Source organism: Spermophilus citellus (assembly GCF_964194105.1).
Source record: "Spermophilus citellus genome assembly, chromosome: 2".
NCBI classification, from domain to species: Eukaryota; Metazoa; Chordata; class Mammalia; order Rodentia; family Sciuridae; genus Spermophilus; species Spermophilus citellus.
The window spans coordinates 178,474,195-178,491,751 of record NC_138183.1 but is presented as its reverse complement, the minus strand read 5'-3'; the positions used below and the strand labels follow the sequence as shown (position 1 = coordinate 178,491,751).

The window sequence follows — 17,557 nt, the reverse complement described above, 5'->3', positions numbered from 1 at the left end:
TAAGTTATAGAGCATTCTGTGATTACCTGATGCTCAGATACTGTGGTGAAACTCTGTAAACTTAGTCTGATATATATATATATATATATATATATATATATATATCCCCTGAGAATATATATATATATATATATATATATATATATCCCCTGAGAATTGAAGACCTCTTGAGCCACGGGGATTACCAGCATGCAGAACAGCACCATGCTTGGTCTGTTAGGCTTAGTGTAGGAGCTCAGTCCAAATCAATGTACTCTGATGTATTTTATTTAACAACATCAAGAGATATAAGGAAAAAAAAAGAGAAATGAAGAAGAAATTGTACCCCAATAACACATACAATTAGTAGTTAGCTGGAAGCCAAAATAACACTTTCTGATTTGAAAGTAGTACAGTTTCCATCATCTAATATCCTTAACACATAATCCTGAATCATTGGTCATTAGCAATAAACCAAAGTGAACATGACAGCAGAACAGTGGGAAGATGTTCCTCCAAGTCCACAGTACCCTCAGCCACAGTTGGAGCAATAAACTGGATTCTGCTGGTGACACTGAGGGCTCAGGGCAAGCACTCCATTTATGCTCTTATCATTGCTTTGCTTAATTTTGTTACACACAGGTTTTCTTTTTTTTTTTTTTTTTTAAAGAGAGAGTGAGAGAGGAGAGAGAGAGAGAGAGAATTTTTAATATTTTTTTTATTTTTTAGTTCTCGGCAGACACAACATCTTTGTTGGTATGTGGTGCTGAGGATCGAACCCGGGCCGCACGCATGCCAGGCGAGCGCGCTACCGCTTGAGCCACATCCCCAGCCCCACACAGGTTTTCTTTTCAGCTACTAATTCACCATCTCAATTAATTCCTTGAATATCTGTTTTTCACAGTGTGTCCTTCATATAACCCCTTTCTCAGCATTGTATCAATGATATTCTTTTTCAATTTGTAACTCTTCCTTTTACATTCACCTGCTTTGTTATAACTCAACACATCCTATTCTTTCTGTTAGATGCAGGGTAGGCTGAACAAATGTTAGCTGCAGGATAGCCCACACACTCAAACCCCCTCTGTCTGGTCCTTTATCACCTGTTTGCATCAAGTCTGAACACTCAACCCCACTCAAGGCTGAGCACTTAACCCCCTGCTCAGGGCTGACACTGAACCCACCACTCAAGGCCAAGCGCTTAACCCCCTTGTGTGCCAACAAGGCAGCTTGCAAACCCAGAGACGCTAGATTTAGGCGGCACAGCAGAAGGGCTATAAAAGCCTTCCCCAGCAGGGCACCCCCACCACTTCTCTTTCTCTCTTTTCTCCTCTGTTGCACTGCTGCAATAAAGATCTCTTGGTCGCTCTGAGTGTTGTGGTCACTTTACTTTCACTTTCCCCATAAGTTTTTATTGATATTTCTTTGAAGAATTAAATTTCTGCCAAAAGAAAAATAAAAGAAGTAAATGAATAAACAACAAGGAGAGTCTTTATCTTTGATGTAATTGTCAAGGATTCCAGTGTTCTTGCCTTGGTTTTACTTTTCTATTTTATATCCCAGGTTATAATAATTCTGATACAGGTCTTCAAAACTGAAAGGTAGTAAGTAAATGTAACAACCTGCATGCAATCCTGCAAAACTATCAAGCCAATGATTCCGGAGTCCAAAGCAGGAGGATCACAAAGTTGATGCCAACCTCAGCAGTATAATAAGATGCTGTCTCAAAAAAAAAAAAAAAATTAAAAAGGGACAGGGAACGGCTCAGTGGTAGGGTGCCCTTGGGTTTAATCTCCAGAACCACAAAAATGTTTTTTAAAATGTAATTAAATATTTTCAGAAGCATCATTAGAGTAAGAAGTTCTTGTTATAATGGCTGGAAAGAAATTACTAAATAGATACATAAATTTATCCTGGAGTACATCTTCCCTGTGTCCCAGTTCCCCCCACCCTGTCTCCTTTCTTACAGCTACCACAAGGGGAGCAGCCTCCCTCTCCTGGACCCCTCCTCTCTGAAGAGCTGCTTCACTCTGAACCCAGAGTAATGGAGTCAGCCATCTATGAATTGAGATCTCTGAAACCAAACTGTGAGGCTCAAGTAAACTTGTCCTCCTCTAGATTGTTCTTGTCAGGTATTTTGGTCACGGTGAGGAAAAAATTCAATAATATACTTAGTTAATAAAGGACTGTGTAAAATTAACAGGAGGAAGAGAGTCAACTATGGAATCTAGTTGGTCCGAAGAGTAAGAATAATAAAACATTTCTGTAAAGCATTTTCATAATTTGGAGAATCGTTTCTGTTTTAGTCATCCATTTAAGAGATTAAAAACAAGTAAGCTGCTCCTTGCCATATGACCCTCACTTAGAAAATAATAAGGAAACACTCAACACATTACCAAGGTTGAAGAGCAGAGTTTACCCACACTTGAAACACTCCTGGTTTCAACTCAAAGTATCCTCAAATCCCTGATTAAAGACTACCTTACTTTCAGCTGGGTGCAATGGCACACACCTGTAACCCCAGCCACTCTGGAGGCTAAGAGGCTCAAAAGTTCAAAACCAGCCTGAGCACAGCAGTGATATCCTCAGCAACTTAGTGAGATACTGTTCCAAAATAAAAACAAAAAGCAAAAGGACAGAGACTATGGTTCAGTGGTTAAGAGCTCCTAGATTCAATCCCTGAATAAAAAAAAAAAAGTACTTTATTGCACTGAACATGAACTCTTGAGTATATATTCTGTTGTGCCCATTATTATTTATTTTTTCTAAATAAATAAAATATCTATCATTGTGTATCCAGCATACCCAGAAATATCTTGCAGCTGGGTGTGCCAAGAAGATAAGTTTTAACGAATAGAATGGAAACATAAAGGATGTAGAAAACAGCAAGCCATTCTCCAGTGGCTTGCTTCTCAGGATATTTTTTAGCTTTTCTGCTGGATGGCACATGGCAACAAATTGACCTTTTTTGCATACATAATTAAATATCCAGTTGTTAAAAATCTTCCTTTTGACTACCTCCTATATCCCGAGAAACAAATAACAACAACACACTGGCCAATTCCTTTAAAATTAGCATTGATTGGCCTGTGCCCTAACAGATCCTATGAGAGACTTGACTTTACACTGAGTACCAGTGAGAAAAAAACCTTCAGACCACATGCTCACACCTGTAATCCTAGTGACTTGGGAGACTGAGGCAGGAGGAGCACCAGTTGGAGGTCAGCCTCAGCAGCTTAGTGAGGCCCTGTGCAACTTAAGATGATGTCTCAAAAAAAAAAAAAAATGACTGGGGATGTAACTCAGGGGTAAAGTACCCAGTGAGTTCTATTTCCAATACCAACAAGAAATAGAGAAATGAACCCACAGTTTGGTGGTATTAAACATATTATAAATGATATAATTTCTTCACAACTCATTATTTTTTTCATGGATATACCCCTACGATCAATATTTTCTTTTTTAAAAAAACAGACATATCTTACTTGTTATAAAACACATATTCTTTTTCATATGCATTTGTCTTCAAAGTATAAAAGTATTTTGTGTTTGACACATAATGGAGATTTACAACACCTTTGACTTAGTGATTTAATAATATGTCAATTTCATTCTTGATTGTCTACATCATTCTAAGTCCAATTTTATGCTTTCTTAATACTATGGACCTTCATATTCCCCTGGTACATTATTTTATCTCTGGGGAAATTTCAAAATCAACATTATACTATAAAATAATAATTTCAAATTTCAAAATAGTGGAACCTCCTTAACATTCAAAACTGGAAATCTAGATTTCTTGCCTTTCATTAACATTATCCTCTAATATTTTCCTGTCCTATTATGTTAGCAGAACTTTGGAAACTTTCCTCAGGCTAGCACAACATGTGCTTACACTATGCTTTCATTCTAATGTTAGAAGAAAAATACTAAAATACTAAAAACTGTGTTGATCTAGAACATAGCAATTCATGTTAAGCCTAAGGCAGGCATTTTCACAAATATGTACTCTATGTGAAAAATTTAAACTACCTTTAAGTTGTTTTTTCGTGAGCACGATTAAAATGCAGAAATAAAGCTACTGTCAAGGTTAAAAATATATGAGTATGAACATGAATGTAAGAAACTGCATAAATTCCATCTTATTAGCAGTGTAGGCTGCAACTTTACCTACTGAGAATAAAGAAGGTAGACTGAGCTTGCTGGTAGCACTTGACATCATAGATAAGCCAATGATAGGAAGTAAATGCATCTAAAGAAAACTAAAGTAGTTAATTATTTCTATTAATAATATTTTAATATTTCAGCCAATATTTATTTTTTGGATACTCTGTTAGGTACTAGGGTAAGCTCTACTTGCATTCTATTATCTGAACTCAGTCATTAGAATGAATGCTGGTCTATCACTTAAGCTGATTCACCTGAGAGGGAACACACAGAACCTAAAGAAATCTCATTTGGAAACATCACCTTATTTCAAATCTCTTTAATTCCTCCTGGCTCAGCTTCTTTTTCACAATTAGTGTAGTGTAGGTAGTTTTCTTGTTTTGTTTGGTACTGAGTATTGAACCCAGGGCACTTAACCATTGAGCTACACCCCCAACCCTTACTTACTTTTGAGGCAGGCTCTTGATAATTTGTTTAGGCCCTCACTAAATTGATAAAGCTGGTCTTGAGCTTCAACCTCCCAAGTCATTAGGATTACAGGCATGTTCCACCAAGCACAGCAGTATAAGTATTTTTGTATTTAAATCATACAGGATATATTTATATATAAGCTACACAATAAATGTTCAAGAAATGTAAACTGCATAAGTCTTTTCACCAGAAGTGGTAAGAAATAAAACTGGCAAGTCTACATAGTGAACACCCATTCCCGGGTATGGCTGACAACAAAGTCTACCAAGCTTTACATTTTAATTTTTTATTAACAAACATTTGTTGATTTCTACAATATATTCAGGAAGAACATTTGATGTCAGAAACACATTCATAAACATGATTGAGTATGACATGACAACCATGAAAAATCAACTGAGTATTTATTGTATCATGGCAAGATGGAAAAGTCAGTAGAGAGTACAAGTTTGTATTCTGTTTCACTATCTTCCCATCTCATGTCTCATGCCCTGGGGAATGATCATAAATCTTGAACCCCCATATACCCACCCCTGATAGAATCAAACCCTGAATGCCAGACATTCTTCTGAGCTACAATGCCTGTTCATTAAGTTAATGTGAAAAATTACATGTGCCCACCATGATGGCAACACACACACCTATGCTACCTTTTCCCCTTTAAGGTGAATTGAATAGATCCAGAAGATTTCAAACTGACACATGCATTCTGGATGGCCAGATCTGTGTAGATGTGCAAACTCTTGTGTTCCTGTATTAAGCTAGACTCGGAGTCACAAACCCATGTTTTTGTAATCACACAAAGGTCATGAAACATTGGATCAACAACAGCTTATATTTTAGGCAACTAAAGATGGTTTTATTAAAGTAAAATTGAGCAAACAAAATTTCATATTGTATCATATTTTCATATTTAATAAAATGAGGTTACATTAAGATAGGGATAAAAAATAGTCCTAGTAATTGCTCTGCTTCAACTGAGAAGGGGTCCCTTAAATATGAAGTTCTCGGGCAGAGAAGTTAGCTTCCTGAATTATCCCTAATTATGTGTGGACTGTGGAAAATAAATGGCCTGACAGGGAAATTCAGGGACCCCATACGATATGTCCATATAAGGGACCTCCTGGCAACATTCAAAAAACTCACACTTCCACTTTGAAAATCAAGGAACACACCAACATGGCCCATAGGTCTCTCTTATAGAGAGAAAATACTGGGGAGGTGGTCAAGAGACTGAAATGTGTGTCCTCCTTCACACATAAAAGGAGGAACATGTCCTCAGATTCAAGCAGTGTGTGGTTCTTCCTTACCACAGGATCCCTACAGACTCCCACAGCCCAGTCCCAGGAGCCACACACATCCAGCTCCCAGTAATGTTTCCCAGAAGTGAAGATCTGATCTCCCAATGCAGCAAAATAGTTTGATCTGTCAGAATTCAAAGCTTCATCTTCATCATCTTCTCCAAACATCAGTCTTCTCACATCACACAGCACTACACTGTGACTGCTTATTTCATTACGGAACGAAATGTTCACTGTGAAGAGAGAATAATTCAGCCAAAATCAGACAAGCAAAGATTAATGGAAAAGCTTTGGCTAGAAAAACATCAGATTCAAGTGCTACCAGTAAATCTGAACACGTACTAACTACAGGGAAAATATTCCTAAAAATTCATTGATTATAGAGCTTACTTCTGCTGCTTATTTTTTATGACACTCGAAAATCTGGAGACCTGAGCATTCTCAAGTCCATAGCAATAAAATTAACCTCCATTACTCTCTCTTGTGAAAAGAAAAAGACAAAAATAAATGTAATCATGGATAGTAGATAATATGATTATTATTACATAATTACATAAATGTATCAGTGATATTACAATCTTCTGGTTAAGAAACCAAGTTTATATTTAAGAAAATCTATTTATTACAGAATTGGTTTCCCGTTAAGAATATTCTGCCTTTTACTTTTGGTTCCATCTTTTTCTGCTAAACTAACCTGTCAGGGTTAGGTCTACCATGGAGTTCCATATACTGCTTCACCAAGTCATGACTTACTTCATCATTGTTCATAAAATGTTCTGTGAATTCATTACTTTATATTTGTATACTGTTTATTATATCAAGTGTAATGTATTACAAATTTAGTTACCAGAAAACATTAAAGAAAACCATTTTTACAAATTTAAATTCAATTAACCCATTATCATAATTAATTGCTCTTGAAATTGTCTTGACTGGAGTCCATTAGTGTGACTCAGTGAACAAATGATATTGTATGTGATGATGTTTCTAGGGCTTAGTGAGACTTTTTATTTCCTTTCCTTAATTGAAACTTTTGTGACAGAGCTTGTATACAACATTTCATTTATGTTTTTTTCTTTACATTGTTCCATATTTTAACATGGTATACATCAATAAATATGTTTTGTATTCTTAGTTGCAGGCTGATCACTTTTATTAGGTCAACGATTAATGAAGATGCCGCGTCCGGCGAAAAGGACCGAGTCCGGCGGGAGACGTCGGGGTTAAAAGAATTCACAGGACACCAAGGTTCTTCATCCAGGGAGAGTCTCTCTTTATAATCTCAGCTCATACTTATATATTTCTTTCAGACAGAATGGAAAGTTACTGGTAGGCGGGAGCAAGGACGGAGGGGGACAAGTGGTTCTTGTCGACTCATACTAAGCCTTCAACCAGGAACCTTATCAGACCCAAGCAGGTCAGGACATTCCCACATGACTGTTATAGGCTGAATATGAAAACAGACACCACAAATCTTTCAAGGCCTTGGGAGCTGGCCTCTTTGGCGTGCACACAAGAAACCAGGGCCGGTAACAAGCCCCGGGGGCCAGGGGGAATACGAGCCAGCATGAAGAGAGAATGATTACCCATAGAAAACCATCATTGTAGGGCACAGTGTAGCTGTCCCGCAAACAGACTGACACCCACCTTGGAAGTGGTTAAGTTCATCTCTCAGTCCAGTGATGGGCTGAGCACTGAGCTGTGGCCTCACAGGCTGGGGCATGTGCAGGAACACTAACTCATACCTGCAAGCAAAAAATAAATAAATAAATTGATCTTTCCAAAGACTTCAACAATGATAGATTCAAACAGTGTTTAAGACATAATGGTAATGGCTCAACTAAAGGTTCTTTATCAAAATCATCAAAATCATATTCTAATGAAACCTAATGGAAAGGAGCACACCAGAATATAAAATGGAAAAATATTTATAGCCCACAGGAAGTAAGAAGAGGATGGGAGGTGTCTGAAAAGCAATGCTCTCTCCAAAGAAAGAAAGCTTGAGGACTCTATTCTGGGAGTCTATACATATTCCCTTTGGGGGCCATTGCATTAGGATGTACATTTCTGGACTGGGAATATTTCTCAGTGAACATGCCTGACACGTAGGAGGCCCTCATTGAAATCCCATGAATAAAAAGGAAGAAAAAAAGAAAAAGATGTACATTTCTCTGTTGTTGTTTTTTCTTTCTTTCTTTCTGGTACCATGGATTGAACCTAGGGGCACTTTACCACTGAGCTATACATATAACCCTTCTTGTTTTCAGACAGGGTCTCATTAAGTTGCTGAGGCTGACATCAAAGAATGTGCCATTCTCCTGAATTGCAGTCTAAGCCTCCTGAATTGCTGAGACTATAGGCCTGCACCACCTTGTCCAGCCAAAATATGTACCTTTCTGAACATGCTCAATCAAGGATCCATAGTTCAAGTTGAAGAGATGGCATATATTCCTTACTTTTCTCAAGTGGAAATCATCAAGCACATGATAAAAGTTTTAAAAGGCAGATGAGAACACAGTAAAGATAGCTGATGCAAACACTTCTGGCTGACAGAAAAAAAACATTGCTGAGCTAAATGATGTAATGGGTCTAAAAGAAAAACTTAGATTGCCTCAGTGACCTTTGAGATATAGGCTGAATCTTTGTAAATTTCTCTAAAAGTTTTAGCCAAAATAAATGAAAGGACGCTTTGACAGTATGTTAATGTAGGAGTTTTATCCTAAAGGTTCCTATATCACTTAACAATGATCTAACACTGACATTTAGTGTAACTACATAATTATGGGGTAGGATTGTTCTAGTTTTGTTGTTGTTGTTGTTGTTGTTTTATTGATACCAAAGAGTGCTGAGAGCATCCCCCGTATTTTTTTGTTTTAATTGAGACAGAGTCTCCTAAATTGTTGATGCTGGCTTTGAACTCATGATCCTCCTGTCTCGGCCTCCTGAGCCACTAGGATGACAGGCTTGCTTCACTGTGCCCAGATCAGGATTGTTCTAGTCTTAAGGAATCTTTCTCACTTTTTTCTCTGCCTACTTGTCTCACCTATCACCTGGTAAGGACTATTCCATGTACATCAATTTGTTTATGACTTGAAATCTAAAATTATAGATAGCTGTCTTTAGAAACCTCTGCTTCAGTTCAGCAAAAACTACACCCTTCAGCTCCAGGGAAGGAAAAGCTCAGTTTTGATAAAAAGGGAACAAGAAATCATATTCAGTAAAACACAGACACATAGAGGAAATGTACACTATCTCAATAAGTACTTTCTTCATTGTCAGAAACACATTGGTATTCACAGCCTTTGTGGTGCCCCAATTTGCATTAAAAGTCAAACTTACTCTGCCAATGTGTCTTCTAAATTCTGTAAAGAAAAAAACAAAAGAAAAGCTTAAATTTCATCAGAATTATCTATTGTACCATTAAGCCTTTGTATTTGAGAAACTTAAAAAATGACAACCACCACCTCAACACTCCTTGTAAATTAATTTTCTAACATAAAGATAAAACAGGAAGAATCTCATTTTTGCTAAATTCAAAACCCTGAGGGTTATTCTGCAATGCTGCAAACCAGCAACTGTCTGAAAAGAGATCATATGCAGGACTTATTCACATAGTGACATGTGCTAAGGACAACTTGAACTAAGGACATTCAAATTAAAAAAGAATGTAATAAATGTTAACTATTTTCAAATTTCTTCATGTTGCTCAGCTGGACAAAAATGAAATACCCATGAATAAAATGCTCTTTTTCTTTCTTTCTTTTTAAAATATTTTAGATGTTGATGGAGCTTTATTTGATTTACTTATTTAGCGGTAGTGCTAGGCAAATGTTCTACCACTGAGCCCCAGCCCCAGCCGGTTTCTTTCTATTTCTTAATGAAGTAACCTACAAAAGGATAATTTCAGAAATAAACATATCCTGAGGAACCTACTGTCACAATTTAACAAAGCTTGCTTGCTGCATGAAATCACAGTGTTATTCCCAAAGGGGGAAGATCCCACCAAAAATGCAGAATGCATATAAATATGTCTCTGGTACCAAATAATGTGGCCAAGACACAAAATATTTTCAGTCATGTCCCAATTACTTACCTCAAACAGCTCCACATATGGTTTATGGCACATTTTCATCAGCTCTTGATAGTCTTTCTTTAGTTGTTTCCCCTTTTGAAGCATTTTGGCTTTGCTTTTCTTAATTTTCTGTATAGTCAATTTGCGTTCCTTTAAAAGTGTCTCCAAATGTTCTTTTTCTTCTTCATGGACACTGAAATGCAGCACCCTATAAGCCGCCTTGGTATTCTCTCTGTGCAGATGCACATACCACTGCAAGGACACGAATTTCTTAGATCAAATATCAGGTCAACTTTACCCTCCTCCACTTTATAACATCATCTATTCATCTTGACTCATGTCTTATGCTAGTAAACTATGTACATAAATTCGTGTCTTTCTATTTCTCATAAACCATTAATTCATTCTTCTCTTCCTTTCATTTATTTTTCACTCATTATTAACTATAGTAAGAGGCAGAACACTCCTCTCTCAAACTCATCTACTTCGTGACTTGTTGAAACAACCAGAAAGAAAGATTTTCATTGGTAATTCCTGTATATATCTTCTCAAATCAGAAAGTCTGAATGCAAGTCATTTTGAATTCATGCATAACTCACAAATAATTGTATGCAACACTTTCATTTTTGTTAGTAAATAGGTCAATAATATCAAACTTCCCTGCTCCATAGCTCAACAGTTCTCCCTGAGTACAGTGCAGTTTTGTACTCCAACAAGTAGAAGCTATCAAGAAAGATCTTCCTAAATTTTTGTGATGATTCCAACTCACTTGATGAATCAATAAATGTCTACCTTTCCTATCCTAGGTTGATTCTGAGAGAAATAGACTCTCATACTTACAACCCATTGGTTAATTTTTCTGCTCTCTTCTTTTAGATTTCTCTGGTTTTCTTGGATCTTTTTCCAAAGAGATCTCATTAGTTTTAGAAACTTCTCCTGTGAGAGAACAAAAGTTGAACACTGGACAAGCAAGTTGATTATGTTTTCAGGCCCACAATGATGAAGAATTTCAAGCAATTTATATTTAAAAAAAAAGTTTTATGCAGCACAGAGGCTAGGGTTTCCCTGCTTGGTGTGGATAATTATCAATTTTAGGGGATTCAGACTATGGAATCACACAATGTAATAAAACCATTTTCCTAGAGAAATTGGCAAATACATGGGCAATGTTAATTCATAGGTAGGGTGGCAATTTGCTTCATAATTTGGATCTAATGACACTAATATTCTGTGTGTTTCATTCTAATATATCCTATATAAAAGCCCTTTGAATTTGTGGTACCACTTCCCTGCCCACCATACTAGCAATTGAACCTAGGGCCTCATGTATACTAGGAAAGTGCTATGCCACTGAGCTACATCAACAGTCCTTTTAAGAAGTTATTATATATTTTAATTTTCCCAAGCCATCCTCCAACTGATTATCCTCCTGCTTCAGTCTTGTGAGTAGCTGGGTTTACAGGTGTGCACCACCACATCCAGCAGAACATTTAGTTTTGTTAGTTTAGACACTCTTATAATCATGAGAACTTTAAAGTGCCCTAAGCAGTAAAACCATATCATCAAGTTATTGAAATAGGTTATAATAAATTAGTTTCCTCACACTCTCAGTTTCCATGAATATAGATACTATCACATACTTTATTCATAATTTTATCACTGCTACCTATACTTATATATGGCACTCAGTAACAATGGTTCTTGTGCCTTATAGTCTTAGTCACCCTGCCCTCTAGCTATCTCAGAAGCATCACTTACCCTGTACTGCTCAGCAGCCTCTTCAGTGGCACAGTGTCTGTGAGCCCTGTGCTCCTGGGAGTTGGAGCAGAGCAAACACAGCAGGGTCTTGTTCTCTTCACAGAAGATCTTTCTCTCCTTGTGGGTCACACACATGTGATCCTTAGGGCTCGGGAAATGCCTGACACTGGCTTTTCTGACAATGGATACCAGATTCTTCAAACGAATATTGCTCTTGAAGTCAATCTGCTGTGATGGCTCCCTGCACATAGGGCAATGTGCAGGAGTTTGGGCTTCTTCCCACAAAAGGCAGAAACAGGGCCAACAAAAGCTGTGCCCACAGCATATGGTGACTGGGTCTGTAAGATTATTCATGCAGATGGAGCAGGTGAGTTCTCTCTGCAGGATGTCTGAGTCCATTCTTTTCTTCTTTTTTCCCCTATTTTTTTAAGGGAAGAGAATCAGAACAACTTCATATATGTAGTCTGGAAAGACAAGAAACTAAGTAAACAAAAAAAATTTGGTGTGGGCGGGGTTGTACCAGGGATTGAATTCATTGGCATTCAACCACTGAGCCACATTCCCAGTACTATGTTGTATTTTATTTAAAATCAGGATCTTACTGAGTTGCTCAGCTCTTTGCTTTTGCTGAGAATGGGTTTGGTCTCACAATTCTTCTGCTTCAGCCTCCCTAGCTTCTAGGATTAAACTAATCAAAATTGTACTCAAGTTATGACCCAATAATAAGCCTATGTCTAGGAAGAATAGCCTTTCTTTTGCATGGCACAAACAGAAAATGGAGGTATAAAGAGATCTCTCAAAAACTTTAGAAATCACTATTGCTTACCTAGTCATCAGCATCCCCATCCTATTTTTGCCTCATGCATAAAACAGAACCTTACAATCCCTAGGGCTCTTCCTTTCCAGCTTGGGCACAGGCAGAATGGCTCTCACAAAGAATGGTGGGGAGAAGGGTTGTTCTGCCATCAAGGAGTGGTGACCAAAAATGCCCCATCAGCAATCACAAGCCCATCCAGGGAGTGGGCTTCAAGGCATGTACCTCTGGCACTCAAGATCCAGAAATTTGCTGTGAAGGAGATGGGGACCCTATATACGAATATGGATACCAGGCTCAGCAAAGCTGTCTAGAAAACAAGACAATGAAGTGTCCCATAATTGTATCCATGTTCAATTGTTTGGGAAACATAATTAGGATAAAGATTCACCCAATGATCATTACACTTTGGTATCCTATGTCGCAGTTGCCACATTCAAATACCTACAGAAAATGTGAACTATCTTATCAAATGAAGTTATAAATCTTCCTTTCTTAAACAAAGAAAGAACCTCAGTTTCATAAAAATGTGACATTCCTCTAAATAATCTTAACCATGAATGTTTGACCCAATTAGAGTTTTATAATGTGGATTCTGAATGCTTTTAACATCAATCATATTGCTCACTGGCCATAATTGGTATAGAAAAGGGCATATGAAAGCTAGGGACTTAGTGGTAGAGTATTGCCCAAAATGGCAGAGGCCTTGGATTTGGTTCCCAGCACTGTAAAAAAAAAAAAAAAAAAAAGAAAGAAAGAAAAGAAAAAGAAAGAATGAAATGCCCCTACCATTGAACTATTCCCTTAATTATTTTATTTAAATATCTCCTTAGATATTATTACTATTATTATTACTTATTATTATTAGTATTATTATTATTTCAACTAGAATTCACTACCCCAAAACAATTTCTAAATACTTAAGGGTTAATGTGATGATCATTACTATCCAAAGTACATGTATGAAGACACGAATTGATGTGCATATACTATGTATACAACCAGAGATATGAAAAATTGTGCTCTATATATGTAATAAAAATTGTAATGCATTCTGCTGTCATATATAAATTTTAAAATTTACATAAAAATAAATACATAAATACCTAAGGGCTGATGATTAAGCTTAACATTGCAAAATTGAATCAGATTTCAGCCAAAATCTACTAACAGGAATATACTAACCTCTTGTGGTACCCTCCTATCTTTATTATCTATACTCTTGTAATAAAAAAATACAAATTACAACAAATAGGTATATCTAGCAAGTCATTAAAATCATTACCAAATACCTATCACACTGGAAAAACACATAATTAATTTAATTGTCACCAGGAAACAAGCAGTGCTTTCTGGCAGAATGCATTTTAGCGGACTTCCTGAATAGGACCTGCTCAGCTCCGAAAATAAGAACAAGAATCAGTAAATGGGATGGCACCAAATTAAAAGCTTTCTGCACACCATGGAAACAACTGAGTGAAGAAAAACTAGTGAGTGGAGAAAATTTTTGTCAACCTCTCTTCCCACAGATTATCTATCTATCTATCTATCTATCTATCTATCTATGTATCTATTCAAAACAGAAAGAACTCAAAAATCTAAGCATTATAAAAACAAATAACCCAGTTAATAAATAGGCTAATGAACTGAACATACAGCTCTCAAAAGAAGTACAAATGACCCACAATTATATGAAAAAAGGCCCAGCGTGCACCAAGTGCACACCTGCACTCCCAGAGACTAGAGAATCTGAGGCAAGAGGACTACAAATTCAAGTCCATCATCAATCAACCTAGTATGGCCTAAGCAACTTGATGAGACCCTGTATTAAAATGAAAAATAAAAAGGTCAGGGGATATGGTTCAGTTGGTAAACACCCCTGGGTTCTATCTCTAGTACTCTCCTGCTCTTCACACACACTCACACACACAAAGGAAGGAAGGAAGGAAAAAAGAAAGAAATTTTAATATCTTTAGCCCTCAGGCAAATGCAAATCAAAACTAAACTCGTGAGTCTCACTCCAATGAGAATGGCAATCATCAAGAATACAAAATAAATAATAAATTCTGGATGTAAGAAAAAGGAAGTGTTGTACACTTTTGTGAGGATGTAAACTGGTTCCTTTAATACATAGTAACAACAATGGAATACATAAATTATATATGTAAAATTAATCATCAAATTTATTCCAAGGCATGCAACAAGACAACAAATAGCAGTCTAAACATTACTAAGAAAGCAAACTACATCACTTCACAGAAAACAAGTTCATTTTACTGATAATTAAAATTCACAAATTTGTTTGCTTTGATATGGGAAAGTAGCAGGAGCTGCTTTTCTGTATACTCACGTAAGAAATATGTCTGTGGGCTCACCGCCGACACAGGAATCAGGGCCTCTGTGTGGTAGTGGAAGACTTCCGAAATCTCTCAGCCAGTCCCAAAGGCCCTCTGTGAGCTCTGGAGAAGAACAAGTTGGGCTCTTGCAGTGTCCTTTTATTGCCCCAGAAACCACACCCATTTTCTCCAAATGATTGCATTTCTTGGAGCTTGGGATAGTCTTGAGTGGATGATTGATTAGATGATTGATTAGGTGTGTCCAAAACAGAGATCTCCATAAACAATCTTGTAGAAACCTCCTCTCATCAACAGTCGCTGATTATTTACCAATTTACCCTTCAAATATCAAATTTAAATGAATTTTTTGGAATATTTTTATTTTTGTTTATAAAATGGGAGAAAAGAGGTATCATCAATTTATGCACTTAACAAATGTTTTAGAAAATTTGAAAATGTTTTCTTTGAGATTGGCTTTAATTCTATCCTGTCATGCAGAGAATAATGCAGTCATTAATGATTTTTTTTATGTTAATCTAAGAACATCACTGATTGCACTCCACCCTGGAGATTTCTCCTGCCCTCACATTCCAGATCACACTTCCCAAGGCCTCCATAAATGGCAGAAATTTGGTTTGGCACTGCCTGACCCACTTCAGGGGTGCAGGGGAGAAAGGCCAGAAGTCCTAGCTCATAGAACTTTGTGGGGCAACTTAATGTTTAATTTACATTATAATTATTTATTTTTATTTTTTGATACAGTCTAAGTTGTTCAGGATTGAACTGGGCATCATCCTGCCTTAGTCTCCTGGACCTCACTGTGTCAGTTGTAATTTGCTTATTATAACAAAAAGGAAACAACAATGGAAAAAATCAGAAATAGTTTCTTTAATTATTGATTTGGGAAAATAGTGTTTTAGAAAGGAATAACTCATAGTCCCACTCTTCCAAAATGATCTTTAAACCTGGGTGCCTCCCTTTCCTGGCATATTTTAAACCAAGATTTAGCTGTAGGAATGAACGGGTTTCAGAAGGAATGAGAATTCTTACCTGATCTTTTAGTTTTCCAAAGTACATGTATGTATGTATGTGTATATATATATATATATATATATATATATATATATATATATATACACACACACACAACTCATGGTTTGGTAAGTTTTACAATTGTGCTTTCTAGAAATGATCTTGGGTTCTAAAAGCACAGCTATACTCTGGGGGCCCATAAATGTTAAACTCAGGGGCTTTATGTCCAGTTCTTAATCAAAATTTCTAGCACCATTCTCTCTTCAGTAAAGTCTAAAATCTATATTTATTAAGAAAATCCAGGCCAGGAGTGGTGGTGCATGCCTGTAATCCCAGCCACTTAGGAGACTGAGGCAAGAGAACCACAAGTTTGAGGCCCATCTCTGAAATTTAGTGAGGACCTAAGGAATTTGGCCTGTCTTATAATTTAAAAATAAACAAATAAGTAAACAAGGCTGGTGATGTAGCTCAGAGCTAAATTTCCCCTGGGTTCAATTCCCAGTATCAAAAAGGTACTGATTGTGGAATTTGGGACTGAGGAACGATTTTAAAATAGTAGCCTTGGCAATTCCGGTAACTGAACGCTAGGGGGCACCCGGTTACCTGTTTGAAGGTAACCAACTTTGAAAATGCTGATCTCATGCTGATTCAGCTTTTTGGGGGGAATCACATGTATGCAGAATTCTCTTTTTAAAACATCGGAAAGATTAAGTGAAAAATATGATTTTCAGATGTCACACACATGAAATCTACACTTTGATCGCTTTATAAGCACATTTAAAAAAAAAAAAACAGTATCACCTATTTAATTTTGCAATGTCTCCAACTTGTGAATGGAAGAGCTATGGCTGAGAAATATACTAAAGAAAATCTCATGCTCTGAGTATATTAAACCCTTACTTTTTTTGAGGAGACATTCTATGATGGGGAAAAAGTTTTAAAATTTTATTTTTATATTGGGAATTTAGGCTTGTCTTCCTTAATTAATTTTTGTCATCAAGTCTTCTACTAAAAAAAAAAAAAAAAAAAAACTGACTGGGATAGTTAGGCCTCATAACCACATTGAAATTATAACACTTTTTTCTTTTATTTTTTAGTCCTACTGGGAATGAATTCAACTCAGGGCCCACCAGGACTCAGAGCTCTCTAGGTTAGGCAAGCACTCTGTCACCAAGCCCCAGTCCCAGCCTATTCTGTGCAACTTTAAGAGATTCATCTAAACTGGGTGGGGTGGGGCACACCTGTAATCCCATAATCCCAGTTTCTGGGAGCCTGAGGCAGAAGGATTGCAAGTTCAAAGCCAGTCTCTGAAATTTAGTGAGGCCCTAAGCAATTTAGTGAGACTCTGTCTCAAAATAACAAATATAAAGGATGTGCCTCAGTGGTAAAATACCCCTGAATTCACTCCCCCTGAACTGAAGAAGAAGAAGAAGAAGAAGAAGAAGAAGAAGAAGAAGAAGAAGAAGGAGATTATTCATGAAGCTTATGAAACTTTTATCTCTTGTTCTCCCAAGAACTGTTCTGAGATAAAGAGTAATACATTGTTACCGCTGTTGACTGGTGATGAGTCCTTGCTTCCCCAATGTTGAAGAATAACACCAGAGAAGCACGCCCAGGCGCCGAGGCA

The 17,557-nt window shown here is 36.9% G+C and overlaps 1 pseudogene across 1 annotated transcript; it reads right to left on the bottom strand.

The window, feature by feature from the left end:
* Window positions 1-5,637: 5,637 nt before the first annotated feature.
* LOC308637034 (tripartite motif-containing protein 43-like) lies at window positions 5,638-12,147 on the bottom strand (annotated as a pseudogene). Its single transcript has 6 exons — window positions 11,749-12,147; window positions 10,831-10,926; window positions 10,012-10,242; window positions 9,258-9,280; window positions 7,566-7,663; window positions 5,638-6,151 (listed from the first exon to the last, which is right to left on the bottom strand). The product of its transcript is annotated as a tripartite motif-containing protein 43-like (transcript).
* Window positions 12,148-17,557: the final 5,410 nt, after the last annotated feature.